This window comes from Lynx rufus, unplaced genomic scaffold (genome assembly GCF_022079265.1).
Source record: "Lynx rufus isolate CCGP_SWC_20201006 ecotype Redwood Valley unplaced genomic scaffold, mLynRuf1.p SCAF_8, whole genome shotgun sequence".
NCBI classification, from domain to species: domain Eukaryota; kingdom Metazoa; phylum Chordata; class Mammalia; order Carnivora; family Felidae; genus Lynx; species Lynx rufus.
This window is the reverse complement of record NW_025814896.1, coordinates 64,994,329-65,004,553: the sequence shown is the minus strand read 5'-3', so window position 1 is coordinate 65,004,553 and position 10,225 is coordinate 64,994,329.

The following is a 10,225-nucleotide window of genomic DNA, read 5'->3' as shown; positions in this document are numbered from 1 at the left end:
GCGAGCGCGGGGCCGGGGCGGCCGAGGCGGGCTCAAATGACTCCCGCGGGGATCCGGGCAGTGCCAGGGCGCGGCGAAAATCTCCGACAAGGACCGGTTCCGGACCCCGCCGCGGAGCGCGCCGCTTCACTCGGGTGAGAGAGTTCATCCCCGCAAAAATTCGCGTGTACTCAAGTTTCCTCGCTTGCCCTCTACTACGTAGGCAGGGCGCACTGCATACCACCGAGGGAGTGGTGCAGGTTACTCCAGAGTAAAAATAGAACCTTGGACGCTAGGATCAGCCTGCTGCTACTTCCCTCTTCGTCCTCTCAAGACTTTGGCCTCGTCTCTGCCTCGTCTCTGCTTGGGAAGATGAAGCCCTCTGGGGGACCCTGAGGGCTGAGACAGGGGTCTTGGGTGGGACGCCCTCCTCTTTCCCTATCCCCCACTGGTTCCGCGCTGCGGACAGAGCTCTCCCTGGAGGGGGGCCGGGATGCGTATTAAGGCGTCATTTCATTAACATGGATTTACCGCAGGGATGGGAAGCGGTCGGAAATGGACGGAGAACCCAGACCCTGCTCTGGGATGGAGAAGCCAAAGAGCGGAACTTACCACGCCCATCCCGACCTGCCCCCAAATTAGGCCCACGGAAGCCCCCATCCCCTTCTGCGTCCGCAAAGATGTTGATTCCACCTGAGCTAGGTGATTCTGTCAGTTTCAAGATAGGGCATATGAAATACCCTATTGTTGTGAGGCCCTGGAAAGCCACCCAGAGACACCTGAAGAGGGGAGTTCATGGGTCCAAGCCCAGGGAAGTGAGCCAGCGCGGAGAGCCTGGGGCGTAGCCTAACAAAGGAGGCCAACCCGGAAGTGGGAGTCACTTCTCCCTTTTCCTCCAGACGGAAGAGCGCAGTAGGGTGGGGTAGGGGGCTGAGGGGATTAGAAAAGGTGACCCTGAGTGGTTTCTAAAAGGGAAATAGTCTAGGATTCCTAGCATGTATGCGGTACTCTGCAGGGCGTTAGTGGTTTCACCAACTGCCTACCGTTTAATATGCACAATTACATAGGGTAGGCGGAAAAGTAATTCTTATTCCCATTAGACAGATGAGGACGCAAAACTAAGGAAGGTGTTCTGTGTGGCTTTCCTGGCGTCCCAGGGTTGGTAGAGGCTCTTTCCTCTACACTCCATTGTTGAGGTGACCTGTCTAGTTTGGGGGAAATAGCAGGTGCCCAACCAGCTCAAAGAGGAAAGATTATTCCCCGGGGGTTGGGGGAAGGATGCAGAGAGATATCAGCCATCCTGGATCATGGAGATCTACATGCTGCTACAGACTTCAAGCAAGAGTTCTTCAAAATCAGAACAACCTATATCTGCAATCACTAAAAGGAATACCTGAAACAGGCCTCTGCGGAAAAGACGCTTACATACATGAGGAGACTGAGAAAGTGGGCAGCGCTGAGAACTAGAGCTTTGCTTTCTCGTTGGGCTCAGGACCTTTCAGTTAAGGCTCCCAGCAAATGAGTTGCCAGATAATGTTACATAGGAAGAAATGAGGAGGGGGGTTAGAGACAAAACATACGTAAAGACAAGACGTACAGACACAAGACTGTGGCTCAGTCGGCTAAGTGTGGGACTCTTGCTTTCAAGTCAGATCATGATTTCACGGTTTGTGGGCTCCAGCCTGGGGTTGGGCTCTGTGGTGACAGCAAGGAGCCTGCTTGTGAATCTCTCTCTTCCTCTCTCTCTGTCCCTCCCCCACTCATGTGCTCTCGCTCTTTCTCTCAAAATAAATAAATAAACAAAAAACAAAAAAGGACAAGACTTCAGGGAAAGGACGAAAGTCCAGAATGGCTGGAGCCAGAGCATAGTCTCAGGGGTTACGCAGGGCAGCCGGCAGTGCCTCTGTCCCTAATGAGCAGGAACCAGGAGGGCACAAGGAGACACACACAGGTAGTGCCACATCACCCGGAAGCAGCTGGGATGTGTTGGGCACCAGACTTGAGACCAGAAAAGACCGAAAATCCCACCATACCTGATAGCTGTGTCAACAAAAGTCTGCCTGACGCCCAAAATCTACTGAACACGGGTAGCTGTGCCCCCAGATAGATCTGAGACAAACAGCAGGACAAGAGACTGTATTATGTGTGTGTGTAACTAATACATTTCAAAACATGAACTTGTTTCTCACCCACATAACAGTCCGATGGGGTGTTTCTGGACAGCAGGTGGCTTCCCGCGAGGTGATTCACACACCCAAGCTTCCTCATCAGCTGGCTCCACCCTCACCTAGAACCTCACAGTCCTTTGCATTCTGTTGCTGGAGGGGTTAGGAGCACGGAGGAGAGGCACGGGGGGTGGGGGCTGGGGTCAGGTTTGGAGTGCGGGCATCACTTCCACTCATATTCCATTGGCTGGAACAACGCGACCAACCCAACTGCACGACAAACCGGGGAATGGAGCTACCTGTGTGACCAGAAAGAAATCCGAGGAAAAAGATTTACTGAGTCTGTATGAAGAGTTAGTCAATCCTCAGTGATTTTAGAACAGAGAAATCTGTGTTCTGTGAATCTTTCTTTTTCTAAGAACCTGTACATATTATTGTTGTTGTATTTACTATTATGGGTTTTTTTTTTTTTTGTCTTGCTTATCTCAGCTTTTCTTTTTTTAAAGTTGTTTTAATGTTTTTTTTTTTGTTTTTTTTGTTTTTTGGTTTTTTTTGAGAGAGAAAGAGAGACAGAGCACCAGCTGGGGACGGGCAGAGAGAGAGATGGAAACACACAATCTGAAGCAGGCTTTAGGCTCTGAGCTGTCAGCACACAGCCGGATGTGGGGCTCGAACCCGTGAACTGTGAGATTATGACATAAGTCGAAGTTGGACGCTTGACTGACTGAGCCACCCAGATGTCCCTCGGCTCTTCTGTAGTAAAGAAAACAGGTGGATGCCATGAAGATACCATTCCCACATTATAGACCACAGGTCAGTTCACTTCTCTGGGACTTGGTTTCCTCATCTGTTGCACAGTGAATTAATTAGGGTAAGGTTCGGTTGGACGTGATTTAAAAAAGCAAATATAAGTGGCTTAAGCATAATGGAAGATTATTTCTCTCACACATCAACATCCAGCTGGGCAATCTAGGACTGGTGCAAGTCAAACCCCTCCTACTTTGTTGCTTCACCGTGCGTGACCCCAAATTCATGCCCAAGATGGCAGCAGTATAAAGGAAGGAATGAAGAAGACGGTACAAGCCATATGCCCACTGTCTCTTAAGAAAGATTGCTAGAAGTGCTATACGGCATCAATTTGGCCATAACCTAGTTACATGATCACACTGCACTGCCAGGAAAGATATGAAATGTAGATTCTATTCGGAACAACCATGTGCAACAAAAATGTGGCGATTCTATTGCTGAGGAAGAATGAGAGAATGGATATTAAGGGACACCGCATCTGAACTCACAGGGGATTGGACATGGTAATCTCCAAGGTCCCTTACTGAGGTTCTGTGTTTCTATAAAAGCAGTAACAAGCAAAACAAAACAAAACAAAACAAAACAAAACAAAAAACACAGCAAAGTATGAGCAAAAAAGTTGTTAAAAAAAAAACTAAAAAAATTTGTTATCAAAAACTCGTAGCTAATTCATTTTAATTTTTTTATTGTTTATTTATTTTTGAGAGAGACAGAGTGCAAGCAGGGAAGGGGCAGAGAGAGAGGGAGATACAGAATCCAAAGCAGGCTCCAGGCTCTGAGCTGCAAGCACAGAGCTGGACGTGGCGCCTGAACCTATGAGCTGTGAGATCATGACCTGAGCCAAAATCGGATGCTCAACCGACTGAGCCATAGGCGCCCTGTGACTAATTCATTTTAAAGTTAAAACTCACACCAATAACCGTTATCTCCATCCCCTCTCCCCACAAATATATAATGTGGTTTCTGAATTCTATTGACTGAATTTACTTACAATGGGCCATTTATTTTTTCAACGTTTATTTATTTTGAGAGAGAGAGAGAGAGAGAGAGAGACAGCTCATGTGGGAAAGAGGCAAAGAGAGACTCCCAAGTAGGCTCCACCCTGTCAGAGCAGATCTCAACATGGGGCTTGATCTCACAAACTGTGAGATCATGACCTGAGCCAAAATTGAGGGTCTGATATGTAACCGACTAAGCCATCTAGGTGTTCTTATAATGGGCCATTTAAAATTATTTCCCCATGCATTCATATCGAGATGCTTTCTGGGAGTGTGGAAAAACACTGGGACATCTCTAACCTCTTCCACTACTAATAGGATACTGGGGGCTGCAAAAACATATCTCTAACCATGTAGTAAAAGAATTACTTCACTCCTTCCTTCATTTATTTATCCATTCACTCATTCATCTATCCCAATTCAGTAAATATTTCCTGAGTACCCTTATCTGCTGAGTGTTACATGTAGGGATATTAATAGTGTTTTTACCTATCTTCACTAATAACAGAACTACAGCCGGACATATGACTGACCAACTACATGACCTTTCTCAGCCTTTTTTGTTAGGTTTGGCCTTGTGACCAGGTTCTCCCCAAAAGGATGTAAATAGATATGATATGGGCCACTTGTAGGGCTGGCTGGCTTGTAAAATCTCCCACATGTTCTTCCCCGTTCCTCTTTCCACACACTAGAATGACAATACCTAGAGTCACCTTGAAAGTCATGTACCGAAGATGGCAATTACCACTAGCCTTGGTCCCTAAGTAGCTACGTGGAGTAGACACACACACACACACACACATACATGTGCCCTAATTTGGAGCAAATGCCTTGGATTAAATAAGAGATAAATAAGTGTGTGTGTGTGTGTGTGTGTGTGTGTGTTTGAGCCAACACGGTATCTATTTGTTACAGCATGTTAGTCTAACTCAGTTCTAGAGCATCACCAACCCTGATTAGCACCATTCCTCCTGTACTCTAGGTGCTCCTGGAACACAACAGCCTAATTAATAAACCAGATAAATGTGAAGTGCGTGCTAGACAGGGCATCTCCAATGTAGACAGAGGCCTGGATCTGTGTTCCCAGGTGTGAAGTGAAAGGATCTCCTCTTCAAATCCAACCTATGTGTTTCTCTGGGACGTATCAGAGCAGGCAGCAGAGAACTCTAAAAGAGTGGACTTTTCTGGAACCAATGTTTTGGGGGAAAATGTTTACTCCCTGGAAGCCAGGGAGAGCAACAGCCTATTCACGAGCCCTAAGAAACACTTTCCTCATGAGGTGTGGGAATGGAGCAATGGGCAGAGAAAGGGAGAGTACGGACAGATCAACTGACGCCAACACTTAACCAAAATGAGATCTGGCTTCACCCACACAGAGCGACCTGCACACATACCGCTAGTTTTATCCCATGGAGGGGACACTAGGTGGGGACACAGGAGATCTGGCGTTTTACCTCTATCCTTGCATTCCTGTGCAATCTTGAACAAGTCAGCAAGACTCCCTGAACGTCAGTTCCCCTGACAATAAAGGGAGAGAGGACTCTTTATAGCCTCTCATTCTACAGACGTGACAGAGGAAATCTAATCAGTGTGAACAACAGCTTAAAATCTTTGGAAGCAAGACATTGGGAAGGAAGGCATGGGTAAGAGCATTATTCCTTTAGGAGGCAATTGATCTTTGACAGCGTTCACACTATTCCACTAAACACGGGGTTAGAGGACAATTAATTGAACCTACTGTCTTATGAGCTGCTGTGCTGGGATTTTCAAAGGGACCTTTAGGAGGGAAAAAAAAAAAGTCTCCAGAGAAAATGGCAGAGCCAGGAGCTCCAAAAGCCCACCCCCTCCATAAAAGCAACAACATTAAAAATTGGCAGAAACTGTCCGCAGCAATTTTGTTTTAGAACTCTGGAGACTAACCAGAAGCTTGAAGCAACCCAGGGAGACCTCATCTGAGAATACGGCTGAATCTTAGTAAGAACATCAGTGTTTGTGGCATTTTCCTTACCCTTCCATTCCTCACTCCTCAGCTCATCAGGAGCCTTAAAAAGAACAGTCTGCATTCCCAGTGCCGAGAAGGGGCAGAATGGACCCCAGTTACAAACTGATCTTAGTTCATCTGTATGGTGGCTCCCTGGAAAATCTACTCAAACATTTGCCTTCATCTTGACTGCCTAACTGGAACTCACCTTCTGCTACAGCCACCAACCAAGGAACCTTTTTCAAAAACATTTATAGGCAAATGTTTCCATTTCTGCTGCCCGAGGCAATGGATAACAGTCGGGCAAAGAATAGATCACTCCAAAAGCTTATAAGAAAGGCTGGGGAGTAAGGTATTTTGGGGAAAACAGCTTTGAGAAACTCCAACATATTCCTGGGATTCTAGAAGGACACACCCATGCTGAGAGCTATGTGCACAAAAGGCCCTACACTTTTGCCTCTGGCTGTCCTGAGACTGCACAAGCAGGAGGTGAAGGCTAAGGCAGAGTTGTAAAATTCCTGACTGAGTGTTGAAGCCCCAGGCCAAAGCCAACATGCACACTGAATCTCTCCATAAAGACTGGGAGACTTTTTTTTAAAGTAATCTCCACACCCAACGTGGGGCTCAAACTCATGACCCCAAGACCAACAGTTGCATGCTCTACCAACTAAGGCAGCCAGGTGCCCCAAGACTAGGAGATTTTTCTTTGTCTATTCCAGGTTTTTAGAACAATCCCTGTCCAGGGCGCCTGGGTGGCTCAGTCGGTTAAGGGGCTGACTTCCACTCAGGTCATGATCTCACAAGGTTGGAGAGTTTGGGCCCTGCATCTGGCTCTGTGCTGACAGCTCAGAGCCTGGAGCCTGCTTCGGATTCTGTGTCTCTCTGCCCCTCCCCAGCTCACACTCTGTCCCTCTCTCTCAAAAATTAATAAACATTTAAAGAAATTTTAATAAAAAATAAATAAAGTGCAAAATGAGGAAATGAGTGCATTTGAGTATAATGATGCAGCAGCTGTGGAAAACAGTTTGACGGTTCCTCAAAAAATTAAGTATAGAATTACCATGTGATACAGCAATTCCACTCCTAAATATATACCCAAAGGAATTTAAAGTAGGAACTCAAACAGATACTTTCACACCAATGTTCACAGCAGCATTACTCACAATAGACAAAAGGTGGAACAACCCAAGTGTCCATCAACAGATGAAAAGATAAACAAAATGTGGTTTATGCATACAATGGAGTATTCATTTAAAAAGCCTATAAAGAGGAATGAAATTCTTATATATGCCACAGCATGGATGAACCTTGAAGACATTATATTAAGTGAAACAAAAGGACAAATACTGCATGATTTCACTTCTGTGAAGTATCTAGAATAGGCAAATTTATAAGCGACAGGAGGTAGAATGGAGGTCGCTTTCTACTAGACTGAAGAAAAGGGATATGAGGAGTTATCATTTAATCATAATGAGGGTACAGAGTTTCTGTTTGGGAGGATGAGAAAACCTGGTAATGGACAGTGGCAATAGTTACATAACATTGTCAATGTACTTAATGCCCCTGAACTGTTCACTTCAAAATGATTAAAATTATAAATTTTATGTATATCATACCACAATAAAAAAATATAAAAAGAAAAAATTACAAGGTACACAAAGAAGCAAGAAATGGTAGTCTGGACACAGAAAAAAATAGGCAATTAATACAACCTGCCCCTGAAATCCTAGACATTGATTTTACTAGAAGACTCTAAATCACCTATTTTAAATATGATCAAGGTGGTAAAGGAAGCCATCTGTAAAGAACTAAAGAGGGGCGCCTGTCTGGCTCAGTCAGTAGAGCACACAACTCTTGATCTTGGGGTGGTGAGTTCAAGCACCACATTGGACTTAAAAAAATAATAAATTAAATAAATACATTTATTTAAAAAAAAAAGAACTAAAGAAAAGCATGAGAACAACATCTCACCAGACAGAGAGTATCAATAAAGAAATTGGAAGCATATAAAGTAACCAGATTGAAATTCTAAAGTTGAAAATGACAAAAACTGAAGTGTAAAAATCACCATCGGGACTCAACATTCCTTTTGAGCTGGCAGAAGAAAGCATCAGCCAACTTGAAGGTAGGTTAATTGGAGTTATCCAGTCTAAGGAAGAGAAAGAAGAATGAAGAAAAATGAACAGAGCCCATGAGCCAGAAGATGGTATGATGACATATTCAAAGGACTGAAAGAAAAAACTGTCAACCATGATTCTATATCCAGCAAAACATTTCCTCAAAACTGTGCCCAGAGGAATTGAAAACTTAGGTCCACACAAAAACCTGCAGACAGATGTTTATAACAGCTTTGTTCATAATTGTCAGAATAAGTTATTCCTAAACCTGGAAGCAACCAAGATGCTCTTCAGTGGGTGAATAAGTAGGGGGATGCATAACAATGGATACATATCTTTATAAACTTGTCCAAGACCATATAATGTACAATGTCAAGTGTGTACCCTAAAGGAAACCGTGGACTTTTGTGATTATGATGTGGCAATGTAGGTCCATCCTTGTAACAAAAGTACAACTCTGGGGATAGAGAATGCATAGGAAATCTCTGTACAATCTTCCCAATTTTGCTATGAACGTAAAACTGCTCTAAAATAATAAAATCTTCTTAAAAAGAAAGTCAAAGCAAGGGGGAGAAATTAAGACGTTTCCTGACAGAGTGAGTTTTGCTTTCTGACAATATCCTTAAGTATACCTAAAGACCCTCAGCTTTGCAGTGAATACCAGGTTATGAAACCATGGCCCTCCTACCAGGGTGGAAAGAGACTCTGGGCCTCGGTTTCATCATTGCCTTGTGCTACCAGTTAACACTCAGCGCTCCTCACTATGAAAACCAGTGCCTGGGTGGCTCAGTCGGTTAAGCTTCTGACTTCGGCTCACGTCATGATCTCTCACTCTGAGTTTGAGCCCCGCGTCAGGGTCTGTGCTGACAGCTCAGAGCCTGGAACCTACTTCAGATTCTGTGTGTCCCTCTCCTTCTGTCCCTCCCCTGCTCATACTGTCTCTCTCTCTCTCTAAAAAATCAATAAACATTTTTTAAAAATTTAGAAAAAAAGCATATTATCTATCTCTCCTTTTTCACAGTTGAGAGAAAGTTTTCAGACGGTTGTGCAATGGACTGTCTTCCTTCATCTTCTATTCCGGTGTGATGACTGACATTTGAAGCTAGAGGTTAGGAGGAGGAAGAGTTAGGGCTTTGAAGGAAAAGTATGGGCTAAAAGGTGGAAGTGCTCATTACACTGGGGAAGGAAATGAGTAAAATATCAGAGAGAAGACAAAAAACTTCTAAGGTAAAGGACAAATTATTGCATCTGGCCCCTTCTACAACCAGAGGGAGGCATACCATCTATCGAGCCTCTTTGAATTTTAGGCAACATATTCGTCATTTGGGTCTGTGACTCTGGCCCATTTACTGAGTGTCTCGAAAAGGAGCTAGTTTTGAGTGGGGGTCAGAACAGAAGAGGGCTCTGCAATAGGTCCAAGCTGCTGTGTAAGCTGCTCTGACACAGGGTTTGTGATCCAAAAGATCTAATGGTGCACAAAGTGTCGAGGGCAGACGAGGATGCCGTTTGGAAACTTTGGCGAGCTCCTTTAGGACAAGCGCAGCACAGGCCTTCAGGCATCTGGAGTGAAGCCCTGTCATCCTCTGCAGATAACTACTCTCCTTTTAAGAAACAGCTTTTGGCCTGCTACTGGGCCCTAGCTGAGACCCAACACATAACCATGGGTGAAATCAAGTTCCCATGTGATCTGAGCTGCTGGTCAAGACCTGGGTGTTATCTGACCCACCACGCCATAAAGATGGGCATACACTGCAGCACTCCATCATCAAATGGAGGTGGTATTATGACACGGGACCCGAATACATCCTGAAGGCGCAAGTAAGTTCCATGAAGAGGCAGCCCAAGTGCCCACAGTCGCTACCCCTGCCACAGTATCGGCTCTCTCCCAGCCCGCACCTACAGCTTCACGGGGAGTTCCCTCCAATCAGACGACGGAGAAAGAACTCAAGCTTAGCTCACAGATGGTTCCGCATGACGTGCCGGCACCACCTGAAAGCAGACAGCTGCGGCACTACAGCTCCTTTCTGAGCATCCCTGAAAGATGGAGGTAAGGGGAATCCTCCTTGTGGGCAGACCTTTGAGCGGTTCACCAGGTTGTTCCTTTTGCTTGGAAGGAAAAATGGCCAGACGTGTGATTAAATATCAATTCACGGGCTGTGGTCGATGGTTTGGCTAGAC